Genomic DNA, 14,309 nt, shown 5'->3' with positions numbered 1-14,309 from the left:
AAATTCACTTTTTAAAAAATTGCCTTTTTGTGGTAAAGCGACGGGGAAATTTATTAAACCTGTTGGCTAAAGAGTGATTGAGAGGAAGTCATATAATCTCCACACCAAGATGAATGCTCAATAAAGAATGACTGTTGTATAACGTCTGCGCAAGCTGTGTGCAAGCAAACCAGGATGTGGCGGCAGATCTGGGTAGAGGGGCTTGAACCTTTGCCTCTGCTGCATTCCCAGTCTGGATCTCCCCATGCACCCTTGCTATTTGCCATGGAAGAAAAGCTCCCATCCATGCCAAGAGAAATGTCCCTTCTGTAAATAGCATGTACTTGTGTGTGTGTGTTGGCACGTGTGTGCAGCAGAGGCAAAGAGTTAGAGCCCCTCCCTTCCACTAATTCAGGATTGGGGGCCGTGCACCTGCTATTTACTTTTAAAATGCAATTCATGCAAATTGCCAAGGGCATCTCTCTTAGTTTGGCCCCGAAACAAGGAAACTCTCGGAATTGTTTCATCAGTTTATTTTTAAATAGGTTTCTAAAAAGCGCTGCTTTTTAAAACACTCTTGTGCGTTTGGAAGTTAGTAATCCCTAGTAAGCATTTTTTACATGATGGCAGCATGTTTTTATTGTTTTCTTATGGGTCCGAATCTTTGTTTACTATTCTTTTTAAAAAACAACAACAACAGTTTCTAATAACCTAATATGCAGGTTGCGATACACTTTCCAACTTTAAAAACAAACTCTTTCAATCAGAGCTGGCAAACCTTTTTCAGCCCAAGGGCCACATTCCCTTCTGGGTACCCTTTTAGGGGCCACAAGCCAGTGGCAGGTGAGGTCAGAGGCAAAAGTGGGTGGAGCAATGGATGCAAATTTTATCTTTGTACAGTAGGCTAGTTTCTACACTCACATTCACACAACCCTCTCCGGCTTCCTTCCAGCCAAGAAAGAGACATTATGAGTGTTCAAGGACACATTCTACTCAGGCAAAAACATGAAGAGTGTGAAGCAGGATCAGTGTGGCCTCAGGAGAGTTCTGGGGGCCAGATAAAGAAGCCCAGAGGGCCACATTCGTCCCCTGGGCCTTAGGTTCACCATCCCCTGGTTAAATTATTAGACCACATTTGTCATTCATTAAAGGTATTAACAGTAGTTGTGTGTACTAATTTGTTCCATTTTGGATCCTGCCCTTCCAAGGAGCTCAAAGGGTTGGTTTAGCTTTGCAGCGATCTTGTGAGGTAAGGGAAGGCTGAAGGGAAGAGAGAATATTTCCAGACTAGAAATGTGAAGGCCTGGAAAAAAAACTGGAAAAAGGGGTGGAGGGGAAGAGACCTTTCCCTGTTTCCCCCCCTGAATTTTTCCAGTTTTATTCTGGGCCTTCACATCTCTATTCCAGACTATTGCTATGTTGTGGATGGGATTTAATTGCATAGCAGCAAATTCAGGTTGCACAATTAAAGCTGATTTGATGCTCTTGCACAAGAAACTTGCTTTTTAAAAAAAGAACCTTTTGTAGTAAGGAAAGTAATGGGAAAATGCAGTGGAAAGTGTGGGATAACAGTAGCTTGACCCAACATCTTTATATATCCTTCCTGCAAACAAATTGGAATGACTGCTGCACAAATCGTGGACATCATCTAAGTTACCCATAAACTTTGTGCAAAAAAACAGGATGAATGCTTAGTAAATAGGTCATCCAAAAGCAACCAGAGAGAGAGAGGGAGTGAAAGTTGTACCCAGAATTCTGGCTGTTACACTACACTTCTCCAAGCATTCATTCATTCATTTACAATATTTATAAGCTGCAGTTTTCATAGTACATCAACATGGTTTACAACATACAAGACACAATGAAATAAAAGATAAATAAAAACATCATTAACAGCAATAATAAAAGCATCAATAAATACTGTCTGCACTGGGTAGAGAGAAATTCATGTTACAAAGGCCTGTTCAGTTTTCAACAGAGGCCTGAAAGAAAGGAGGAATGGTTCCTGCTGAACCTCTAGTGGTAGGGAGTTCCAGAGGGCAAGGCCTGCCACACAAAAGACTCGGTCCCTGGGGGAGGCCAACTGAACCTCAGGGGCTGGGGAACCACTAAAAGTGCCCCATCAGAGGATCTCCGTGATCGAGATGGAACATAAGGTGTCAGGCGGTCCTTTGGTCCCAAGTTGTTTAAGCCTTTGTGAATTAATACAAGTACCTTGAACCTACCCTGGTATCTTAGACCCAGGATAAGGAATCTGGCTGTGGCCCTCTAGATATTGGTAGACTTCATCAGCCCCAGCCAGACTGGCCAATGATCAAGGATAGTTGTAGGCCCAGCAGCTGGAGGGCCACAGTCTTTCCTGTCAGAGAGAGTAACGCTGATGGCCTGTACCCTGCAGACATGACTGGGTGAGTGTGAATTTTCAGACCATGTAAAACATGTGCTGCTCCCCCGCACCTTTTTTGTTATGATTACAGTAAATAAGTCCAGCTGGGCCTCCACACCTGCTTGCTTTTGATCCATCTTTAAATCCTCGCATTCACACTAAATCTCGCCCATGCAAACACCCTCTTCCTGTTTGCGCAAGGCCAAGAGTGGAATTGTAAAACCGCTTGCCAGGGGGAAGGAAGTGAACGGATAATGGCCAAATAAATGTTTCAACTTGCAGAACGGTCCGTGTGGTTTTTATGAGTGAGATTTCAGGGGTGGAAGGAACAGAGCGACCGGGCCCTTCATGGGAGGAGAAGGTTAGCTGGTGAGGTTAGGAAACGGGCCTTGTCCCAGGACGGCCTTGAGGCTTCTCCAGAGGACCTCTTATCAGACATTCAGCCAGATTGGCTTGCACAAAGCTGACATGTAGGTTAGACAATGTCTAATCTTTATAAAGCATTCATTCTCGTTTCCTTGCAGGAAGGTTATACAACAATGAGTGTTCATCCTTTTTTAACCCTTATTTGTTTGCACAGTGGCACATCTTCCCAAAAATCAGCCCTTTGTCCCACATTTTTTAGTGTATTTCTGCATACACACCATGCATTTAAAGCACATTTCCCACCAAAGAATCCTGGGAGCTGTAGTTTACCTCTCAAAGAGTGGCAGTTCCCAGCACCCTTACAACCTACAATTCCCAAGATTGTTGGGAAGGAGATGTGCTTTAGATGTGTGGTGTGTATGCAGCCTCCACCACTTTCCTAACTGCAAAAAGGCCTTTTCTTAAAAAAAAAGTGGATTTGTTGTGAGTGCTTTAATCCACATTAAGAGCCCAAACATAACCCCCTTCTGCAAAATACAGTCTGGATGTGGCCCATAAAGGTTTATGGAGTATGCTAGGGAGCAAATAAACCAGCCATCCCCATCCCGCCTCCGAGCAAAAAGAGGAAAGACCTGGAACTGAGATCAGCCCCCTCCTGTCTTCCCACCCCAGGACAAAGTAACCTGCCTCACAGAGCTATTGTGGGGTAAATTGGGGTGGGGGTGAACCCATGTATGTCACCTTAAGCTTCTTGGAGGAAAGACGGGATATAAATGTAATAATATGATAGACAAGAAGGGGCCCAACAGTCCCTAGAAAGATCTCTCCCCAACCTCCACCAAACTGTCCATATATGGCCTGGGGTGGAGGTGCGGGCTTGCAACGCAGAAGCAGGCACTGGAAAATAGTTAAGTAACACAGAGACACTTGAGCAATTCTTATTAAAATATTTCATAGGCTTTCTGACAGCTGACCTCACAGATAATTTAGGCGGGGAGGCCATAGCCTGTTCAGGACCAGTTGAAACTGTGCTGCCTCTTGAGGGATGTGGGTGGGGGTGGGGGGTTCCTGGTTCCTCAAGCTTTCCTAGATCTTAAAATATGCATTATCCTGGCCTGGCCTCTGAGAGGACTAGCAGATTTGGGAGTGGGATAGTAGGGTGGACTCGGAGTCGGCACCTAAAGTCTGGTTTGATGAGAGCAAAAGATGATGGAGAAGATGCTTGCCTTTGAGTGAGATGAAGGAGCAAAGAGATCCTCCCAGGAAGGGCCATAGCTGTGGCAGAGCATCTGTTTTGTATGCAGAAGGTCCTAGGTTCAATGCCTGGCATCTCCAAGGAGGACTAGGAGTGAGTCCCTGCCTGAAATCCTGGAGAGCTGCCGCCGCTATGGCTGCATACACACCATACATTTCAAGCCCCTCCCCCCCAAATCCTGGGAACTGTAGTTTTTAAGGGTGCTGGGAATTGTAGCTCTGTGAAAGATAAACTACAATTCCCAGGATTATTTGTGCTGTGTTTGTGCTTTAAATGTATGGTGCGTATGCAGCCTCAGGGTAGAGAATAGTGAGTGAGAGGGACCAATGGCCTGACTCAGTATAAAGCAGCTTCCCATGTTCCTGGTAGGGGCTTGTAGAGGAAATATTCCAACATGCTTGTACCACCTCCCTTTCATACGCCAAGAGACACTGTCCAGTGAGCAACCTGACTCCCCAGAAACACATTGCTGAAGCACCCAGCACTCCTCCTGTGTGCTGCATTAGCTTACCCAGCAATGTTTCTTTATTAAAATAATTTCTAACCCACCTTCTAAAACACACTGTATAGAAGTTGACAATTTAAAAAACACGCAATTAGAAACATACTGTTACCCTACAACATTAAATTAAAATCAGTAAAATGGAAATGGAAATGGACTGCCTTCAAATCGATCCCAACTTATGGCAACCCTATGAAGAGGGTTTTCATGGTAAGCGGCATTCAGAGGGGGTTTACCGTTGCCTCCCTCTGAGGCTAGTCCTCCCCAGCTGGCGAGGGCCTGCTCAGCTTGCCACAGCTGCACGAGCCAGCCCCTTCGTTGTCCGCAAATGCCAGCTGGAGGGCAACTGGGCTCCTTGGGACTATGCAGCTTGCCAACGGCTGCACAGGTAGGTGCTAATAATTCTTTTTACACAAACCAAACACAGACTGGAATAAAAACCATCTTCAGTATTTTATTTAAAAACAGCAGTGACAAAACCATATGTATTTCCCTGCAGAGAAAGTTGCACAGGTGTGGGGCCACCTCTGAAAAGGCCCTGTTCTTGGGACTCACCAACCTAACCACTTTTACTGGGGAACCTGGGAGCAGTGCTTCAGAAACTGGTCTCAGTGCTTGGGCAGGCTCATACAGGTGCAGTAGCTTATCCTTCATTGATTTAAAAGCCAAGCGGGAGTTTGCTCTTGATGAAAAACAGAGGCTGCTTCCAGTCTGTCACTACTTCACGGGAGGGGTTCCAGCAGTGCATATTCGAAATGTAGGTTTGCACAATTAAAGTTGATTAAAGTGCTCTTTTGCCCTGGTGCAATGAATCCACTTAAAAAAAAAAAGCCAAAGGACTTTTTTGAAGGAAGGTGACAGGGAAGTGCAGTTAAAAGTGTAGGATTAATGAATGATCAACAGGAAGATATATCAGCTCCCTGCAAACAAATCAGAACAAATGCTCAATAAATATTAGGGTGCTTCCAGACTGTTGCTATTTTTGGCTGGGATTCAATCACATCCTCGCAAATTCAGGTTGCACAATTAAAGCTGATTTGGAGCTTGTGCACAACAAACCTGCTTCCTCAAAAGATCAGACTTTTTGCAGTAAGGAAAGTAAATGGAAAATGCACTGGAAAGAGTGGGATAACACTTGCTTTGATGCAACGTCATCTAACCTCCCCACAAACAAATCGGAACGAATTCTTATGAAGTGGCCTCCCTGCAAACCAATCAGGATGAATGCTCAATAAACCAGTTGTCTGGAAGCACTCAGTATCCCAGAGCAATACTATGTCAGGGGGCAGGGTGGTAAATTAAAATGGCAACTCCCACACCCAGCTGCCTTGTGTAGAAATGTGTAAACGGAGGTGTGCTGTGGGAGGCATCAATGGTAGGGCCTTGGCAGTTTCATGAAGTGGGGCCTGACTCCTGGCTCTCCTAGGATGAAAAGCAAAATGATGAGGAGGGACGGGAAACAGAGTCCATATTTCTGCCCCCTGCATGATCCCCCACATCTCTGTCGAATGTTTCTCTCCCAAGTTTTTTTGTACAAAACTGCAGAGTTCTGCCAACCAAACATCCCAGCAAGGCAAATATTTGCTCTGGCCACATCGTTCCATTGCAGGCAGCCAAGTTGGCCAAGGTTGAACAGGAGAGGTCATTGCTCTAAAATCTGGCCTCTGTTCTCAGTTCCAGGTGCTGGGGACAAAGCCTGGTAGCCTTCCCTCTTCGGCTGGGTGATATGTGGGCAGGAGACAGACTCACTGCCTGGTTACTCTGCCTGGGCTTGTTTTCATGATCTCACCACTGTTAGACTGGTCCAAGCTGGAAATTTAGCTTGAAGAGGGCAGAGGGCCAATGCAAACATCATTGCTGGGAGGGGGAAGGTGTATTAAATATGGCTTTCTCGCCAAACGTGATGCAATCTCTCTTCAGTTTACAGTACACCTCACTGGCATTTCCTGGAGGGTTCAATCCTCCCTCCAGAAACCGTGACTTGCATTCTCCCTCCCCGCACTTTCAAGATCTCATTGGCAAAGAATTTGCTGCATCAAATTCATCTGCCTGTGCTTTTAGAGTGAGGGGATATGGGCATCATGGGGGGCTGGGAGGGTGTTTGAAGTTTTGAAGCCAAAAACTACAAAGGAGAAATGACATTATGTTCAGAAAGAAAAATAAGAGTGACAGTCTTCCTTGGAAATCATGTCCCTCCGCCCGCCCGCCCCAATTCCAAATAGAACTAAGTATGGTTAAATGTGTGGAATGGTCCCCTTCTGTTGTTTTTACCCTGAGGGGTAGATTAAGCTGAGAGATGGTGTGTAGCCCATGATCACCAGTAAACTTTGTAGCTTATTTCCATTTTAAAATGTAATTAAAATTATTTATATGCAGCACAGTGGGGAGGAGAGCCTGGCTGGGAGTCCAGTCTGTGAGTTCAAATCCCCGCTCGTGTCTCCTGAGTGTAAAGGGCCAGCTAAAGATCACCCCCACAGTGAGTGGCTCAGGGGTTACATTGCCACCGGTGCAGCCGTGGGCAAGCTGCATAGTCCCAAGGAGCTCAGTTGCCCCCCAGCTGGCAGTTTTGGACAAGGAAAGGGCTGGTTTGTGCAGCTGTGGCAAGCTGAGCAGGCCCTACCTAGCTGGGGAAGACTAGTCTCAGAGGGAGGCAATGGTAAACCCCCTCTGAATGCCGCTTACCATGAAAACTCTATTCATAGGGTAGCCATAAGTTGGGATCGACTTGAAGGCAGTCCATTTCATTTTTTCATATGCAGGCAAAGTTTATGAAGTAATGCAGATCCACATAATACATCTAAAGCACATCAAACTCACATTTAAAGCACATGAAGTCCCCCAAAGAATCCTGGGAAGTATAGTTTCCCCCTCACAGTTAAGTTCCCAACATCCTTAACAAACTACAGCTCCCATGATTCTGTGGTGGGATTCATGTGCTTCAAATGTATGTTGGATGTGCTTTGAATGCATGGTGTGGATCTGCCCTAGTATGCTGAGCATCCATTAGCGAACTGAAAAGAACAATTTTAAAATATACTTTTTTAAGTAGGGTTGTAGCTCAGTGGTAGGGCACATGCTTTGCATGCAAAGGCCCAAAATTCAACCTCTGGATGAGACAATTGCCTGGAGTCCTGGAGAGCCAATGCTAGTCCATGTCATCAGTACTGAGCTATATGGTATCAAATGGCCTGAGTCAGTATAAGGCAGATTCCTTTGTTCCTAAAAGAGGAAAGAGACCCAAGGGCCACAGTGACTCCAAGATTTATTTATGTATTTTATTTACAACATTTATATAATGCTTTATTGTAAAAAACCTCAATGCGGTTTATAGAAGGAATTAAAAGAATAAAATTATTGGCAAAAACAGTTAAAGATAAGTATTTAAAAATATTCAAAATAATAAAACCAACAATGAGTTAAGTACACATAAAAACATAATAGCTTCTACATGCTTGGGTGGGCTTGCCTAAACAAAACTGTTTTTAGCAGGTGCCAAAATGAATACAATGAAGCACCTGCCTAATGTCAATAGGCGGGAGTTCCAAAGCATAGGTCCTGCCCCACTAAACGATCGATTGCTTACAAGAGCAGAACAAGTACTATGTGGAACCCATAACATGGAAAGCACACCTTGAACTTTGCCTGGTAGCAAATTGGCAACCAGTGCAGATATCAGAACAGAGGTATTACTGTATGTGCTAATAGGTTCTCACTCATGTCAGCAATTGTGCCGCAGCATTCTGCACTAACTGCGGCCCCCAGATCAGGTTGAACTGCAAGAGGATTTCTGTCACCTTAGCTGACTAGCTGCCAGGATTTTTTTAGTTTTGGTTAAGAATCCTGACTGGTTGCGGGATGCTGAGTTTTCTGCCTTACTCATAGGAATCTTGTCGTGGTTGGTATGGTATTGCATTTAGGAAATCATCACTGTCTTTTTTTTTCTATTTGCATTTCATTTGCCTCTGTACTCCCTTACATCCATAGAAGCAACAACCGTAGTTCCATGTGGTCAGCTCAACCCCCTTAAACCCACTGATGATGCACCTTGATATTTGCATGATGGTTTGTTTCTTGTCCAATAGTGGTAAAAGAGAATTCACATACTGGGAAGTGTGGCTTCAATTGCTGTTGTCTACTGCCTGTGAAGGTAGACCAAACCCTGTATGTTTTCTCTCTGTCAGTTATTACTCACTGCACTGGAATTGGGTTGGCTGTCAAAGTGAGTTTATAGCAGCCCACAGAGTAGGCAGGAAAGAGTAGAGAATCTTCTTAACTCTTACTCATTTCTCAAACCTCTCTCTGCAGTGAAGAGTCAAGTCTGTAAAGAAGTTTGGAGCAGCCTCATTAAAAGGCAGGCAGGGCATTCCAGGCAGGGGGTTGCCAACCTTGCTTTGATATGGATATTGTTGCAGAGGATTCCTAGTCAAGCCTTACCAACAGCACAATCCTAACAATATCTACTCAGAAGTAAGTCCTGTTGAGTTCTATGGGACTTAGTCCCTTAGTAAGTGTGTTTAGAATTGCAGCCTTCAGGGGCATGCATCTTTAGTCCTCAGTGCTCCCATCTAACATCTCCACAACACTAGACTTTCTTCCTAGAATGGCCTTCTGGTGACTGGCCTGGCCTGAGGGCATTTTTACCCTTCTTGCCAGAAGCAGGTAGGCTAGATTAAGTTGTCTAAGCAGGTGAGGTCCTGTCACTTCAGCTGGACCTGGAAACACCCTCATTTGGCTAAGATTTCTATCTTAATTTCCAATCAGAGAATTTTTTTGTTTGAGTGGTATGCTCCAAGCAACTGTGGTTAATGCTTAATGACATCACTGTGGCCCACCCCTGAAATCTCAGAGTTTGGGATGCTTCTGACCTGGCAACCCTAATATCCTGAGACTTGCCATCTGTTTTGAAATATTTTATTTTTAAGATGCTCTGATAGGACAGGTAGAAAACTTAGTAATAAATAAATATACATTGAAAAGAAGTTCTGGCTCTCAGATTTGGCTGAGGCTGTGTACAAAGTAAAGCATATTTAAAGTACATGATTTCCCACAGAGTCCTGGGAACTGTAGTTTGTTAAGGGTGCTGGGAATTGTGGCTTTGTGAGGGGTAAACTACAGTTCCCAATTGAATATTTTCTTGGGATATATCATTTCCTCTATTTCCAATGTTCAGGAAGAGTGCCGTTGGCTTATGTAACCCAAATGGCACTATGTATACACAAGAGTGATGGATCAGCAACTGTGGGGGAAAACCCCAAGTGTGGCATAGTAGTTAGAGTGTTGGACTATGACCTGGGTAGACCAGTGTTTGAATCCCCACTCAGCCGCAAAGCTCACTGGGAGACTTTGGGCCAGTCACTGCCTCTTAGCTCAACCTACCTCACAGGATTGTTGTGGGGATTAAATGAGGAAGGGGAGAACCATGTACACCACCTTGAGCTCCTTGGAGAAAAAGTGGGATGCAAATTCAATAAATAAATAAATAAACCCCAAGGTTTGCAAAAGTACACAAAAATATTTTTTGGGGGGGGAATACCCCTAGAAGGCTGAACCCTCCCACCTGCCCCCTGCCAAAACAAGCCAGCGAGGATTGATTGTGATCAGTTTCCACAGACTGTTGTGGGACAGGAGGGATGGAGAACCAGAGGCAGGCGGAAGGGAATGGAGTGGCTGGAATCCTGAATGGCAGCACTCCACACTGCAACATTTTCTTGTGGATCCCATGGGCCTTAGGTCTAATTTTTAACCACTGTAATATCTAACTCCTAACAACAACAACAATCCATCTTGCCTATCAGATTCCAGCTGGCTCTGTTTATGTCCCTGGCTCACGTTCTGCTTCTCTTTGAGCAACATTTTCCCCAGAAGTCCTTGTGTCGGGAGGTTTTACAGTTTCAGTATTTATTTTCCATAAGCTTTCGGAAAGGCACGTGTGTCTTTGTGTTTGGCTCCGTACAGTGAATGTTTCATTGCTCCCCCTGTCCTGGCTTCTAGATATAAATATTTAGCGTCTGGGTGGTGACGCAGTTGGACAAAAAGGATGGTGCTCCCCCTCTCATCCAAGCACAGGGCCTAGAAGATGAAGCAATAGTGAGAGAGTCTTTTGTGGAAAAGGAAGGAGCTAATAAGGAGACAGTGGTTGAGAGATGCATTATTGCCTGGGAAGAGGGGGGTCAAAGGATGTGTACACATTGTACATTTAAAGCACGTGGCTTCCCCCAAAGAATCCTGTGAAGGATTAAGCATTCTAGGAAGTACCTCTGCAAAGGGTAAACTATAGTTCCCAGGACTTGTCGGAGAAAGTCATGTATTTTAAGTGAGCTTTAAATATATGGTGTGTACCCAGCCAAAGAACAGGCCCAGGAGTTCTGCTTCAGAGCTTCTCCTCCCAAATCTAATAGCCCCCACTCCTCTGCCATGCCAACCATTTCTTAAGAGTAATTAAAAGGAGTCATGTGTCCCCTCGCATGCCTAAAGGTTAACACATTTATGGTGGCATACACGTTCATGGATGAAGATATTCATTCATCAGTTGCACGGTGTATTCTCTCATCTGATAAATTAGTCTCAAGGCCACATAAGACAGTATCATCCATACCAGTGTGCCAGGGATGAGGAATCTGTGGCCATCTAGATGTTGTTGGACTCCAGGTCCAGCCCTACCTATGTTGGACAGATTGAGGCAGCCACCTCAGGCAGCAGATGTGGGGAGGGGAGCAGGGAATGATGGAGAGATGTTGGAGGACAAACTGTGTGTTCCACATGGCTTGGCCTGTGCCCCCTACGCTAACCTGCTACTTTCCGGGGCATTAGATGGCACCGCCCCTTCACCAGTGTTGTAGTAAGATGCAGCTACCAGTCTGGTTGGCTTCTGTGTGTGGAAGTGAGAGGGGCACTCTCATCTTATCCTTCGCCCCAGGAAGCAAAATGGCTTAGGCTGGCCCTGTTGCATTCTAATTCTCATCATCCCTAGCCAACATGGCCAATAGTCAGGGATGATGGTGTGACGCACGAACACCGTGCGGGGTTCACCCCCTTCACCCCAATACCTATATCGCCAATCAATGTATTGGAGACGAGATTGAGTGGTTCAAAATTGCCGGTTTTATTCCTTTGCAAAGGGAGGGAGAGAGCCTCAAGCGAGTATAACTCTCTCTCTGCATCAAATTGCTCCAGTGCTTCCTTATATACTTCATTTGTACAAAAATTTTAATCTTTCCTTTGCGTAAACCCACATGCTGCTGAGTACATTATGCCATTCCAGACAGTTCTTCGCCCAAGATAACAAAGGACATTCTACTAATTTCGTCCTGTTGCTAGACTCGTTTTTAGCCCGTGAGTCGATCAAAGAAACATTGTGTCAATAAAGAGCTCGTGAGTCAATCAAAGAAACATTGCGTCAATAAAGAGCTCGTGAGTCAATCAGAGAAACATTGTGTCTGTTCACAATGGGAGCTGTAGTCCAGCACCATTCACTGAGGCAGAGTGAGGAGGCTGGAGGGGGTGGGCGGTCGTTAGTTTACTCTGCTGGTTTTCCCTAAACCATTGCTACCCTCCTGAGTTGGCACCCTGGCAGCACCAGGCAGATCAGTTTCTCAGTGAGAAATGGAAAAGAGGGCATAATCTTACCCTTCATCTCAGGGAGCAAAATGTCTTGGGCTGGTTTGGTTTGTAAAGCTGTTTGTTTTCAAGGTGCCACACAATACCCCTGGCTACCCCTTCTGGAATTCTGGAATCATGGGAACTACAGTTTGTTAAGGGCGGTGGGAATTTGTGAGGTGAAAACCACAGTTCCCAGGATTCTTTGGGGGAAATCATGTCCTTTCAATGCACACTGATGTGCTTTAAATATATGGTGTGGATCTAGGGTTGCCAGGTTCAGGGCCTGAGACTAATCCTGTATCTTTAGGAGAAGAGAAAGTCAGTCAAGTGCAGGTGTTCTTGCAACCCTGTAATGGGAAAAACCACAAGGTGGAATTCTCTCTTCCTCCTGCACAACTTTTAAAGATACAGAAGACCTCTTGGTTGCCAGGCCAAGAGGTCTTCTGTATCTTTAAAAGTTGTGCAGGAGGAAGAGAGAATTCCACCTTGTGGTTTTTCCCATTACAGGGTTGCAAGAACACCTGCACTTGACTGACTTTCTCTTCTCCTAAAGATACAGGATCAGTCTCAGGCCCTGAACCTGGCAACCCTATGTGGATCTGCCCTGAGGTGTAGAGTGAGAGGTGGAAGCAGGGCCGGCACCAGACATACCGGGGCCCTTGGGCACCAGCTTGCCCTGGGCCCTGGCACGCATGTGTGAACGCACACATATACGCGCGCTCATGCCCAGGGCCAGCCCCAGACACGCTGGAGCCCTTGGGCAAAAGCCTGCCCCAGGCCCCAGCGCTCCCCTTCCGTGATTCGTGCACGGTGAGAGCTTTGGGACTCCGCCATTCCCTTGCTTAACTTACCTTGTTCTGCAGTTGCGCACGCAGCGGTGCCCTTAAGAAAGATGGCGGCTGAGGTTTCCCTAAGGAGCTGAAGCCTCTGCTGCCATCTTGGTTCATGGCAGGGATGCGAGCGCGCAGCATGCATGCATGCCATCAGGCAAGATGGCGGCAGAGGCTTCAGCCCCTTAGGAAAACCTCAGCTACCATCTTTCTTAAGAGCACCGCTGCGTGCGCAACTGCAGAAAAAGGTAAATTAAGGAAGGGAATGGCGGAGCCGCAAAGTTCTCGCCATGCGATCTGCAGCAGCATACTGCTGCGAATCGTGGACGGCGAGCAGAGGGGCCCCTCAGGGGCTCCTGTAGCCTCAGGGGCCCTCGGGCCAGTGCCCCACCTGGCCGCCCCTTGGAACCGGCCCTGGGTGGATGAATTGATTGTTGTATCACTTCAGGCCCAGGGCCCTTCCAGACTGTCGCTATTTTCTGGTGGCATTTAATCACATACTGGCAAATTCAGGTTGCATAATTAAAGCTGATGGGGAGGCCTAGCACAACAAACCCGCTTCCCTCAGAGATAGGACTTCTTGCAGTAAGGAAAGTGACAGGGAAATGTACCTGAAAGTTTATGGGGAGGTTAGACGCCATATTGTCAAAGCAAGTCTTATACAACACTTCCCAGTGCATTTCCCCATTGCTTTCTTTCTTGCAAAAAGTCCAATATTTTGGGGGAGTGGGTTTGTTGTGTGAGACCTCCTAATCAACTTCAATTGTGCAAACTGAATTTTATGGTATGTGATTGAATCCCACTTGAAAATAGCGACAGCCTGAAAGCACCTGTTGTGTAATCTCCCTTCAAATCGGGATGAATGCTCAATAAACAGGTTGTCTGGAAGCAACCTTAGGATACCCCCTGCATTTAAAAGAAAACAAAACCCTACAAGTAGAAAACTAGCATTTTGCAACTCCATCCATCTCTTCTCCTGGATCAGAGATAGCACTTCCCAGAAAGGAAAGACTTCCAAACCCCATCCCTTGATGTCCGCCTGAGACATAAATTTTCCAGATTGGACCAGATGTTTCTTAGAGGTGACTAGTGGCATATTCATGTAGTTTAAGTACTGCAACACAGACTGTGTCACAAGTATGCCGTTCTTCTCGGTCTGGCTGGTAAGTTTATTATTGTTAATCTCTGATGCAGTGTTTGAATACTCTCCTGGGTGAAAACATAACACAGTTCTTCATGTGACATGGTCTCCCTACCCCAAATCTGAAGTCATTGGGATGCCATGAAGGTGAGATCAGCCTGTTCCTCAACAGTCAGGACCTTAGAGATGAGTTTTCCTAAGCATAAATGCCCTTGTGGGTCAAAGGAAGCATGGTCTAATGGTTAGGGAGA

Source organism: Rhineura floridana, chromosome 11, assembly GCF_030035675.1.
Source record: "Rhineura floridana isolate rRhiFlo1 chromosome 11, rRhiFlo1.hap2, whole genome shotgun sequence".
NCBI lineage: Eukaryota > Metazoa > Chordata > Lepidosauria > Squamata > Rhineuridae > Rhineura > Rhineura floridana.
This window is presented reverse-complemented; position numbering follows the sequence as displayed.